At 31.6% G+C, this 13,393-nt stretch overlaps 2 long non-coding RNA genes across 2 annotated transcripts; both read right to left on the bottom strand.

Moving 5' to 3' along the window:
* Positions 1 to 203: 203 nt before the first annotated feature.
* On the bottom strand, positions 204 to 3,302 carry LOC146899968 (uncharacterized). Its single transcript, XR_015022317.1, has 2 exons — positions 2,407 to 3,302; positions 204 to 640 (listed from the first exon to the last, which is right to left on the bottom strand). It is a non-coding gene; the product is annotated as an uncharacterized LOC146899968 (long non-coding RNA).
* A 107-nt stretch (positions 3,303 to 3,409) lies between these two features.
* On the bottom strand, positions 3,410 to 8,950 carry LOC146899969 (uncharacterized). Its single transcript, XR_015022316.1, has 3 exons — positions 8,549 to 8,950; positions 5,507 to 6,941; positions 3,410 to 3,846 (listed from the first exon to the last, which is right to left on the bottom strand). It is a non-coding gene; the product is annotated as an uncharacterized LOC146899969 (long non-coding RNA).
* Positions 8,951 to 13,393: the final 4,443 nt, after the last annotated feature.

Raw genomic sequence — 13,393 nt, forward strand, 5'->3', positions numbered from 1 at the left:
TTGCATGCAATTACCAAAATACCCTTGCCTCAAGCATGTTAAATCCTACACTGATACTTTCTCCGTATTAAGCTGACATCTCATAATAAATGTCACGACCCAAAAAAAAAAAAAAAAATCATCGTGACCGGCGCACGAACTAGATCATTCTAGCCCGGCAAACCTATTAATCAAACTTGACAACTATAATAAATAAATAATAATTTCCAATTTGAATTTCATTTCAAAGAAATATTCACTGAAATTTCGACAAAGTTTCCTCTGTATTTTCAACATTTCCAAGATGTAAATCCTGTTTTAAAAAAAAATTTGTTCTATCAGCCAGACTCTCCAAATAACATCTTTATTTTCATACTACTTGCACAACTCAAAATAAAACATCCTATCAGAAAAATACTTCTGATTCAAATTTTCTATCATATACATCATATATATATAAAGTTTGACATTAATCTATAATTATTTCCTACGTCATCAAGATGCGTCAATATTACCGTTAATCAATTTCAATAATATAAACTAATGACAATATCTATATAATAAAATGGAACCTCATGAATTCCATTAACAATGGCAAGGATAAAGTGAGTCTTTTCCCCTTATAGCATCAGAGGAAACAATGCTCCGCTCGGCACCAATCCTAAAATTTATTTCAGCAACAATAAACAAATCATATAACAAATATAATCATAATCACCACAATTATATCAATTACAATCATATATCCAATATATCGTATTCTGATATAACTTATACTTTGACATACTTATCTGGGTATGTCTTTAGTTCTTTTCTCATAATAACTAGTTTCGGCTAAACTAAGCCGGAGTTCCATAATTTTATTTTTTATTCTCTTTCAAATATTATTCGAATAATTCTTGACTTAAAATTTCATATCATTAATTATACATTTAATTCGTTACTATGAGCCGTACCTCATAGGCTACATTATCTCTCGTTGTAGCAAACGGAATACTATGACCCGTACGTCATAGGCTACATTATCTCTCGTTGTAGCAAACGGTATACTATGACCCGTACGTCATAGGCTACATTATCTCTCGTTGTAGCAAACGGTATACTATGACCCGTACGTCATAGGCTACATTATATCTCGTTGTAGCAAACAGTTTACTATGACCCGTACGTCATAGGCTACATTATATCTCGTTGTAGCAAACGGTTTACTATGACCCGTACGTCATAGGCTACATTATCTCTCGTTGTAGCAAACGGTATACTATGACCCGTACGTCATAGGCTACATTATCTCTCGTTGTAGCAAACGGTTTTTCCATATATTCTCTTTTTTTTTCTTTTTCTATGAGCATGTTACTCATTTCAATTTTTCTCCTCATTTCCATTTTTCTGCAATTTTCTATAATTCACTGTGAGCATATTACTCATAGGATGCATTTCGAATTTTCTTTCAATTCTTTTCTATAATTTTTATACCTCAATTGTCTCAATAGAATTTTCCTCCAACATTTATACTAGCATAAACATACTTATTAGCTTAAAAGAGATTTTAGGATACACTAATAAGGATATCTAATTCATAAATAATCATCATACTATCTCATATTTATTCCGATTCAAATGCACGAACATGCTGCTTCAAGATCGAAAACACAAGAACAAATTCGTCAAACTCTAAAGTCATATTGTACTAAACCATTAATATCATTACCTTTGTAATTTTAGACTACTCAAGTTTCATTAAAATAGCTTAAAGTCTTTGAATCTAACCCAAATTCGAATTTACTTGCCAAAAGATACATCTACAAATGGATCAACAAACTTATCCTTAAAAAAATTTCAATTTTCTCAACCTCGAGTAATTCAACCCATAGCACTATTGTTTATCTAAACCATCATGGCATCATATTCTAACTAAATAGTACCAAAATCATAATCTACATCCACCACTTAATAAAATAGGTCTCAAAACTCATAACTCCAACAAGAATACAAATACAAAAATTAATTTCTAGCTCCCATTATAAACCAGTATATACCAAGGCTCTAATTAAGTCAATAGTCATCCTTTTCATAGCAAAATAACATGCCTAAACAAGCTCTCTACTTTCAATCCAAATTTCACGCATTATTGTCGAATATAAACTTAATCAACATTTATTTACACCGATTCAATACTTAATTTCAAAAGAATTTAGTTCCAACCTTACATCAACATAAACTATGATTTTTAAACATATAATAGGATAAAATAAGGCTCAAACAACAACTAAGTCTCATATATCCATTGAAGCCTTACTAGGAAGCTTAAAATCATCAATTTAACAAAAACAACATGCTGAATTTGTGGCTTTCTTCAAAAATCCGAAAATAAATGTAAAAATACCAAAAATAAATTTTTGAGAAGTGGTAGAAGATAGAACTCACCAAGAGGAAGGAAAAGAAATGAAATGGTCAAATATTTCATTTTCCATAAGTTCCTTGAGCTTATTCCTTCATGGGTACTTCCAAAGTCAAGCTTACAAGTGGATTTCCATGAATTGAAATGAAAATGAAGATTTGGAAAGAGTATGGAAGAGGGGCGGTTCACTATAAATTGGAGGGAGAGAGAAGTTTTGTAGTATGATTCTTGCTCAAATCTCTACATAGCACTTCCTTAAAACATGTCTTTGATGATTCCATGATGGATTATTGAATTTTGGTGTGATTGGTTGGTGGGGTGAGGACCGAAATTTTTGAAGAGAGGAGGAGAAGAGGAAATATTCTAGAGTGATGAGGAAGGATGTGGAACATGAGGAAAAAAAATCTAGCCTTGGCCCATTAAAAGAAAATATTGAATCCCAAGTTTACCATTTTGCCCTTGGATAAAAAAATACCTCATGGAGGAGATATTACATTCTACCCCCCTTAAGAAAATTTCGTCCTCGAAATTTTAGGGATTTACTTGCTAATAAGCGCAAATAATTTCTCCATAATTTCAACTTTAGATTCCAACATACGTCCATTACGAACTGATTCTTTCTGACTGACTAATTTAAACTGTATAGGTACCAGCCACCACGCTTCCGCTGCGCCACTCTGATTTATTTCTTCACACCTTACATCATACTCCTTATACTGCGTCTTCTGTTAAGGTTTCATTCATCTCTCAGACATTTGTTCTAACTGTCATATACTAGTCTGAGTTGATCAGGCTCAGCTAGATATGACATTTGGAATAAATATCTAGAACCCAAAAGTCACACTACATCTTATTGAATTCCATTGACCCAAGGCACGATCTGAATCGACCAGCTCTGATACCAACTTTGTCACGACCCAAAAAAAAAAAAAAAAAAAAAAAAATCATCGTGACCGGCGCACGAACTAGATCATTCTAGCCCGGCAAACCTATTAATCAAACTTGACAACTATAATAAATAAATAATAATTTCCAATTTGAATTTCATTTCAAAGAAATATTCACTGAAATTTCGACAAAGTTTCCTCTGTATTTTCAACATTTCCAAGATGTAAATCCTGTTTTAAAAAAAAATTTGTTCTATCAGCCAGACTCTCCAAATAACATCTTTATTCTCATACTACTTGCACAACTCAAAATAAAACATCCTATCAGAAAAATACTTCTGATTCAAATTTTCTATCATATACATCATATATATATAAAGTTTGACATTAATCTATAATTATTTCCTACGTCATCAAGATGCGTCAATATTACCGTTAATCAATTTCAATAATATAAACTAATGACAATATCTATATAATAAAATGGAACCTCATGAATTCCATTAACAATGGCAAGGATAAAGTGAGTCTTTTCCCCTTATAGCATCAGAGGAAACAATGCTCCGCTCGGCACCAATCCTAAAATTTATTTCAGCAACAATAAACAAATCATATAACAAATATAATCATAATCACCACAATTATATCAATTACAATCATATATCCAATATATCGTATTCTGATATAACTTATACTTTGACATACTTATCTGGGTATGTCTCTAGTTCTTTTCTCATAATAACTAGTTTCGGCTAAACTAAGCCGGAGTTCCATAATTTTATTTTTTATTCTCTTTCAAATATTATTCGAATAATTCTTGACTTAAAATTTCATATCATTAATTATACATTTAATTCGTTACTATGAGCCGTACCTCATAGGCTACATTATCTCTCGTTGTAGCAAACGGAATACTATGACCCGTACGTCATAGGCTACATTATCTCTCGTTGTAGCAAACGGTATACTATGACCCGTACGTCATAGGCTACATTATATCTCGTTGTAGCAAACGGTTTACTATGACCCGTACGTCATAGGCTACATTATCTCTCGTTGTAGCAAACGGTATACTATGACCCGTACGTCATAGGCTACATTATCTCTCGTTGTAGCAAACGGTTTTTCCATATATTCTCTTTTTTTTTCTTTTTCTATGAGCATGTTACTCATTTCAATTTTTCTCCTCATTTCCATTTTTCTGCAATTTTCTATAATTCACTGTGAGCATATTACTCATAGGATGCATTTCGAATTTTCTTTCAATTCTTTTCTATAATTTTTATACCTCAATTGTCTCAATAGAATTTTCCTCCAACATTTATACTAGCATAAACATACTTATTAGCTTAAAAGAGATTTTAGGATACACTAATAAGGATATCTAATTCATAAATAATCATCATACTATCTCATATTTATTCCGATTCAAATGCACGAACATGCTGCTTCAAGATCGAAAACACAAGAACAAATTCGTCAAACTCTAAAATCATATTGTACTAAACCATTAATATCATTACCTTTGTAATTTTAGACTACTCAAGTTTCATTAAAATAGCTTAAAGTCTTTGAATCTAACCCAAATTCGAATTTACTTGCCAAAAGATACATCTACAAATGGATCAACAAACTTATCCTTAAAAAAATTTCAATTTTCTCAACCTCGAGTAATTCAACCCATAGCACTATTGTTTATCTAAACCATCATGGCATCATATTCTAACTAAATAGTACCAAAATCATAATCTACATCCACCACTTAATAAAATAGGTCTCAAAACTCATAACTCCAACAAGAATACAAATACAAAAATTAATTTCTAGCTCCCATTATAAACCAGTATATACCAAGGCTCTAATTAAGTCAATAGTCATCCTTTTCATAGCAAAATAACATGCCTAAACAAGCTCTCTACTTTCAATCCAAATTTCACGCATTATTGTCGAATATAAACTTAATCAACATTTATTTACACCGATTCAATACTTAATTTCAAAAGAATTTAGTTCCAACCTTACATCAACATAAACTATGATTTTTAAACATATAATAGGATAAAATAAGGCTCAAACAACAACTAAGTCTCATATATCCATTGAAGCCTTACTAGGAAGCTTAAAATCATCAATTTAACAAAAACAACATGCTGAATTTGTGGCTTTCTTCAAAAATCCGAAAATAAATGTAAAAATACCAAAAATAAATTTTTGAGAAGTGGTAGAAGATAGAACTCACCAAGAGGAAGGAAAAGAAATGAAATGGTCAAATATTTCATTTTCCATAAGTTCCTTGAGCTTATTCCTTCATGGGTACTTCCAAAGTCAAGCTTACAAGTGGATTTCCATGAATTGAAATGAAAATGAAGATTTGGAAAGAGTATGGAAGAGGGGCGGTTCACTATAAATTGGAGGGAGAGAGAAGTTTTGTAGTATGATTCTTGCTCAAATCTCTACATAGCACTTCCTTAAAACATGTCTTTGATGATTCCATGATGGATTATTGAATTTTGGTGTGATTGGTTGGTGGGGTGAGGACCGAAATTTTTGAAGAGAGGAGGAGAAGAGGAAATATTCTAGAGTGATGAGGAAGGATGTGGAACATGAGGAAAAAAAATCTAGCCTTGGCCCATTAAAAGAAAATATTGAATCCCAAGTTTACCATTTTGCCCTTGGATAAAAAAATACCTCATGGAGGAGATATTACATTCTACCCCCCTTAAGAAAATTTCGTCCTCGAAATTTTAGGGATTTACTTGCTAATAAGCGCAAATAATTTCTCCATAATTTCAACTTTAGATTCCAACATACGTCCATTACGAACTGATTCTTTCTGACTGACTAATTTAAACTGTATAGGTACCAGCCACCACGCTTCCGCTGCGCCACTCTGATTTATTTCTTCACACCTTACATCATACTCCTTATACTGCGTCTTCTGTTAAGGTTTCATTCATCTCTCAGACATTTGTTCTAACTGTCATATACTAGTCTGAGTTGATCAGGCTCAGCTAGATATGACATTTGGAATAAATATCTAGAACCCAAAAGTCACACTACATCTTATTGAATTCCATTGACCCAAGGCACGATCTGAATCGACCAGCTCTGATACCAACTTTGTCACGACCCAAAAAAAAAAAAAAAAAAAATCATCGTGACCAGCGCACGAACTAGATCATTCTAGCCCGGCAAACCTATTAATCAAACTTGACAACTATAATAAATAAATAATAATTTCCAATTTGAATTTCATTTCAAAGAAATATTCACTGAAATTTCGACAAAGTTTCCTCTGTATTTTCAACATTTCCAAGATGTAAATCCTGTTTTAAAAAAAAATTTGTTCTATCAGCCAGACTCTCCAAATAACATCTTTATTCTCATACTACTTGCACAACTCAAAATAAAACATCCTATCAGAAAAATACTTCTGATTCAAATTTTCTATCATATACATCATATATATATAAAGTTTGACATTAATCTATAATTATTTCCTACGTCATCAAGATGCGTCAATATTACCGTTAATCAATTTCAATAATATAAACTAATGACAATATCTATATAATAAAATGGAACCTCATGAATTCCATTAACAATGGCAAGGATAAAGTGAGTCTTTTCCCCTTATAGCATCAGAGGAAACAATGCTCCGCTCGGCACCAATCCTAAAATTTATTTCAGCAACAATAAACAAATCATATAACAAATATAATCATAATCACCACAATTATATCAATTACAATCATATATCCAATATATCGTATTCTGATATAACTTATACTTTGACATACTTATCTGGGTATGTCTCTAGTTCTTTTCTCATAATAACTAGTTTCGGCTAAACTAAGCCGGAGTTCCATAATTTTATTTTTTATTCTCTTTCAAATATTATTCGAATAATTCTTGACTTAAAATTTCATATCATTAATTATACATTTAATTCGTTACTATGAGCCGTACCTCATAGGCTACATTATCTCTCGTTGTAGCAAACGGAATACTATGACCCGTACGTCATAGGCTACATTATATCTCGTTGTAGCAAACGGTTTACTATGACCCGTACGTCATAGGCTACATTATCTCTCGTTGTAGCAAACGGTATACTATGACCCGTACGTCATAGGCTACATTATCTCTCGTTGTAGCAAACGGTTTTTCCATATATTCTCTTTTTTTTTCTTTTTCTATGAGCATGTTACTCATTTCAATTTTTCTCCTCATTTCCATTTTTCTGCAATTTTCTATAATTCACTGTGAGCATATTACTCATAGGATGCATTTCGAATTTTCTTTCAATTCTTTTCTATAATTTTTATACCTCAATTGTCTCAATAGAATTTTCCTCCAACATTTATACTAGCATAAACATACTTATTAGCTTAAAAGAGATTTTAGGATACACTAATAAGGATATCTAATTCATAAATAATCATCATACTATCTCATATTTATTCCGATTCAAATGCACGAACATGCTGCTTCAAGATCGAAAACACAAGAACAAATTCGTCAAACTCTAAAGTCATATTGTACTAAACCATTAATATCATTACCTTTGTAATTTTAGACTACTCAAGTTTCATTAAAATAGCTTAAAGTCTTTGAATCTAACCCAAATTCGAATTTACTTGCCAAAAGATACATCTACAAATGGATCAACAAACTTATCCTTAAAAAAATTTCAATTTTCTCAACCTCGAGTAATTCAACCCATAGCACTATTGTTTATCTAAACCATCATGGCATCATATTCTAACTAAATAGTACCAAAATCATAATCTACATCCACCACTTAATAAAATAGGTCTCAAAACTCATAACTCCAACAAGAATACAAATACAAAAATTAATTTCTAGCTCCCATTATAAACCAGTATATACCAAGGCTCTAATTAAGTCAATAGTCATCCTTTTCATAGCAAAATAACATGCCTAAACAAGCTCTCTACTTTCAATCCAAATTTCACGCATTATTGTCGAATATAAACTTAATCAACATTTATTTACACCGATTCAATACTTAATTTCAAAAGAATTTAGTTCCAACCTTACATCAACATAAACTATGATTTTTAAACATATAATAGGATAAAATAAGGCTCAAACAACAACTAAGTCTCATATATCCATTGAAGCCTTACTAGGAAGCTTAAAATCATCAATTTAACAAAAACAACATGCTGAATTTGTGGCTTTCTTCAAAAATCCGAAAATAAATGTAAAAATACCAAAAATAAATTTTTGAGAAGTGGTAGAAGATAGAACTCACCAAGAGGAAGGAAAAGAAATGAAATGGTCAAATATTTCATTTTCCATAAGTTCCTTGAGCTTATTCCTTCATGGGTACTTCCAAAGTCAAGCTTACAAGTGGATTTCCATGAATTGAAATGAAAATGAAGATTTGGAAAGAGTATGGAAGAGGGGCGGTTCACTATAAATTGGAGGGAGAGAGAAGTTTTGTAGTATGATTCTTGCTCAAATCTCTACATAGCACTTCCTTAAAACATGTCTTTGATGATTCCATGATGGATTATTGAATTTTGGTGTGATTGGTTGGTGGGGTGAGGACCGAAATTTTTGAAGAGAGGAGGAGAAGAGGAAATATTCTAGAGTGATGAGGAAGGATGTGGAACATGAGGAAAAAAAATCTAGCCTTGGCCCATTAAAAGAAAATATTGAATCCCAAGTTTACCATTTTGCCCTTGGATAAAAAAATACCTCATGGAGGAGATATTACAATAAATATTTCCGTCAACTTTCTTTCCATAAACTTAATCCTCTGTCACGATCGACTGGTAATATTCCGATACTGACAGGCGGGATATTACAGGTGGGCTAGCTATGCCTTTGAAATTTAGTTGTATAGCTGAATTGCAGGGCCATAACTACTGTCATCTTTGGGAGTGATTTTGGAGTTTTTGCTCCTACGAGTTTTGGTGGGTTGGGTGCTTTGTATTCCGTTGCTTCGCATGCCTAGTGCATCTTGTGCGGGTATTGCTTAATAAACTTTGCTGATTGAAAAAAAAATATGGCAATGTGACAAGAAGTGCCAATAAGTTTCAATCCATCCAAGGTATCATTTTTACTATATAATTATGTTAGGGATCAAGTTGAAAACCATTAATTAGGAAGTTTAAGTGATGCAAGGTTTACTTTATTGTGTGATCAAAGAACTCAAGAAAAAATTAAGTTGAATATTAATTAGGAAGTTTAAGTGATGGAAGGTTTACTCAATCCATGCTAGTGTCTATTGTAAGTTGAAGTTTATGCAAGTTAAATGAAGTTTAATATTGAAATTTTTATGTTAATCTAATATTGAAGTTTAATTAAGTTTATACATTTAAGTATCTTTCCAATATCGCGTCCAACGGCTTGGCATTCACGTTGAAACGGTTTCGGATTTGAAACAAGGGTATAAGTATAACACAGGGAATGCTGTTATCAACTTGGTTTTGATTGAGGCATGTCATCACATTTCCTCCATAGCTTTTCATTCTTGTTAATTGTGTAGTAGCTCTTCTAAAACTAGCAGTATGACCTCAGATGATGATAATTCTACTATCATTAACTGAAGCACCTTTTGACAAGTTGTGCTTTAGACCTTGAGATTTGGACAAATGAACATGAACATCACACAAGTCACACCAAACAAAAACCTATGAGAAGTTTCATCAAATTCTTCATAGATTTATCATCTCTATGCATCTTCATTATAGTCCTTCTGAGTATCATTATTCATGTATCATTTTAGGCACACTGTAGCTTGAGGCACAAAGGATGAATATAATCAAACAAAAATTGTAGCCACGGTCAAATATTAGGACCCTACACAAAAAATAAAAAAAAACAACACCAATTACTTACAACGAAATTGAACATAAAACTCATTGACATTGAAAACCCAGAAACATTAAAACCAAATTAATTTAGCATAAATTTCCACAATAATTTCTTTCCTTTGACTGGCCTTGCTTTGTTGAATGCACGAACGCGTGCTTTGGCACCACATGGGAATGCGGAACGAGCCAGAGTTCAAGCTTCGTGCATTTGAACCATTAGTATAGAAGAAAGTCACGTTAATCGCAGAATAAACATCTGAGCCACTACTATCCTCCTTCATCACGGCTTATTGGTACAAATTGTTACTTCTTCTTTGCATAATGTAGGTATCATTAGTGGCTTAAGCACAGAGGCGTTCCTAGAGTTTTACAGGCCTTGGGCATAATATGAGAAAATGGCTCTTTATATAATACATCATAATTTTTTTTTTAGTTCATTGTTGTGATTTTATCAAGTTTCTTTTTCCTTTTTTTCCGCTTTTTACTACAAAAAAAGAACAAAAAAACAAAAAAAAAGATGAGTGGGCCACGTGATCTTAAATGCGTCTCACATCAGTTTCATGATCGTCTCGCATGATTTAGCATAATGATATAATATAATTTTTTTGGAACCTTTGAAAGACAATATTAAGATTAATATATTTAATTTGTTTTGTTATAAAATTTTCCCAATTTCTTGGATAATAAATATGACCAATATATTTAATATTAGTGAGGCACATTATTAGAAATAAAGGGCCAAAAAAATATCACAAATTTATTCAATAATAATTTTTTTGGCACATTATTAAGAAAAACCAAAAAAAATTATAGGGAGGGTGTATATAGAAATCTTTGTATATACCGTGGTATATATAGCAAATTAAGACAAAAGGGCCAAAAACATTAACAGGCTTCAGCCCAGCCTTTCAACATATCTGGGCCTTTCAGTGAACTTTGTTATATACACCCCCTAAAAACCATATATTTCTATATACACCCGCCACCGTAAAAAAAATTTATGGCCCCCTACTGGCATGGGCCCTAGGCCGTCGCACCCCCGGCCTATGCCTAGGGCCCGCCCTGCTTAAGCAAGAAGTCAGATTCTTGGTAGTAGACAACATGGTGTTCTGGATCATTCTGCCACACTCTTGAGACTGAGTTCTTTGATTATATAATAAAATTAAATCTATATCAGTTACAAAACTTCTTAATGACTCTAGATTAATCATTACTGATGCAAGGAGAATTATCCCAACTACAATATGGATTTATCATTTACAACAGCTATATCTATATCAATTTGTTATTAACAGCTTTATCAACGTGTTTATCAAATTATCCATTAAAAATTATTGATAAGATTTTTTTTTGAAGGATTTAAAAATATCTTATCCATGATTTTTAATGGATGATTGTGATAACAACCTCTATCTTCTTGGACCTTACTATTTGCAAAAACTTTTAGTTATTGCAAATATATCATTTTGGTTTTTGGTCTTTGTGGTCTTATTTTAGTCCCTGAGATATTTGTTTGTGTTAGATATGATTCATGTAATATGTGAACTATCATGAGATGAAATGGCCAAAGATCATACTCATAAAAGAAGTATAGAGGATAATTATATTCATGTGGTAAAAACTAACAAGGAAGCTTAATTGATTGATAAATAATGATCAATTGTATACACAATGGTCCTATATTTATAGTACTCAATTGCACTAACTAATTGAGAGCAACCGACTCCTGACTAATTTCTAACCTACTAACATTAACACTATAATATTTTGTTACATAATTTGTAAAATATTTGATTTAAGTCCCGAAAATAAATATTACACACGTATTGCACAAATATTCATTCTAGTAGGAACAACTTTTTCAAGACAAACACAAAAACAACAAGTATCACAAGCAAAAAAAAAAAAAACTTATATTTCTACAAAGAAAATTAAGAAATTACAGAACTGATAACAACGAATGATATACTCCTTACAAGAATAAAAATATATTTAAACTTCTTAAAATATACTATCATTTTTCTCCTCCCTTTAAAAACAATACTCCATCTAAATCTCATATACATACAAGCAACAACAAAATATTTTTCACCCTTTCAAAAAAGTAGTTGAACGCATTTAATTTTTTCAAAATAATAATTGTATTTTCGAAAATGCCTTTTATGGAAACTTGATCAATGAAATAAATAGTCTTTAAGAATAATTTAGAAATAATAACAATAAATATGATATAAATAGTCTTTCATTTTAAGAATGATATAAATAGTCTTTATTTGGTTATAATTTAAATCAATAAAAACAACTGTTTTTTACATATATTCAAATTCAAAACCAGATGAAGTACTCCTTCCGTCCCATATTATAAGAAGAAAAAAAAATAATCTCACACTTATTAAGAAAACTAAAACATAGTAGTTTGTAACATAGTTTCTTGTGTTATCCTTAAAATAAGTTTTATAGGAAGATGTAAAAACAATTTGCATTGGTTGTTGATTATAGAGAAAATGAAAGGGATAGCAAATTGAATGCAGTTTGCATTTAATTTCCTTTTGGAAAATATGATTTTTTGAAATAACATAATTAAATATGATAAAAGTTGGTTTTTTTGCTTATAATTTGGGACAAAGAATATGAGTTTTTTTTTGCTTATAATTTGGGACGGAGGGAATACATATTAAAAAAGATTTTGAAGTTTAAGTTTTAATTTAACCAGTGTTGGTGCACAGAGATGGCAGAAACCGTGACGTGGAAGGTTCAAGTGTAATGTGGATGCGTCATTCTCAACGACCGAGAATAAGCTGGGCATAAGTATGTGTATCTTTAACGAAGAGGGGTGGTTTATTCGTGCCAAAACAATGTGGTTTTCCCCAGTATGCTCAGTAGATGTAGGTGAAGCTTTGGGGTTGTATTATGTTATTCAGTGGGTTCATGAGCTAAGGCTACAAAATGTTAATTTTGAGGTTGATTCGAAACGTGTAGCAGATTATTTTAACCGAAGCAACAGAGATATCACTGAGTTTGGAATCATTATGGATAGTAATATTCGTTATTGCCATTTCAATTTAGCAAACTCTCACGTTGAGTTTATTAGGAGGCAAACGAATAAGATTGCCTAGGAATTAGCAAAGGCAGCCTCTTCCTTAACTAGCTTCCGAATATTTGATGATGTACCAATATGTATCCATGATTTGATCTTTAATGAAATGCTATAAGTTTATTATTTTCAACTTAACTAACAAAAATGACAAAATTGTTATGTCAGACGCCGACACTCT

Source organism: Medicago sativa, chromosome 8 (genome assembly GCF_051527215.1).
Source record: "Medicago sativa cultivar Bolivia chromosome 8, Bolivia_mono, whole genome shotgun sequence".
NCBI lineage: Eukaryota > Viridiplantae > Streptophyta > Magnoliopsida > Fabales > Fabaceae > Medicago > Medicago sativa.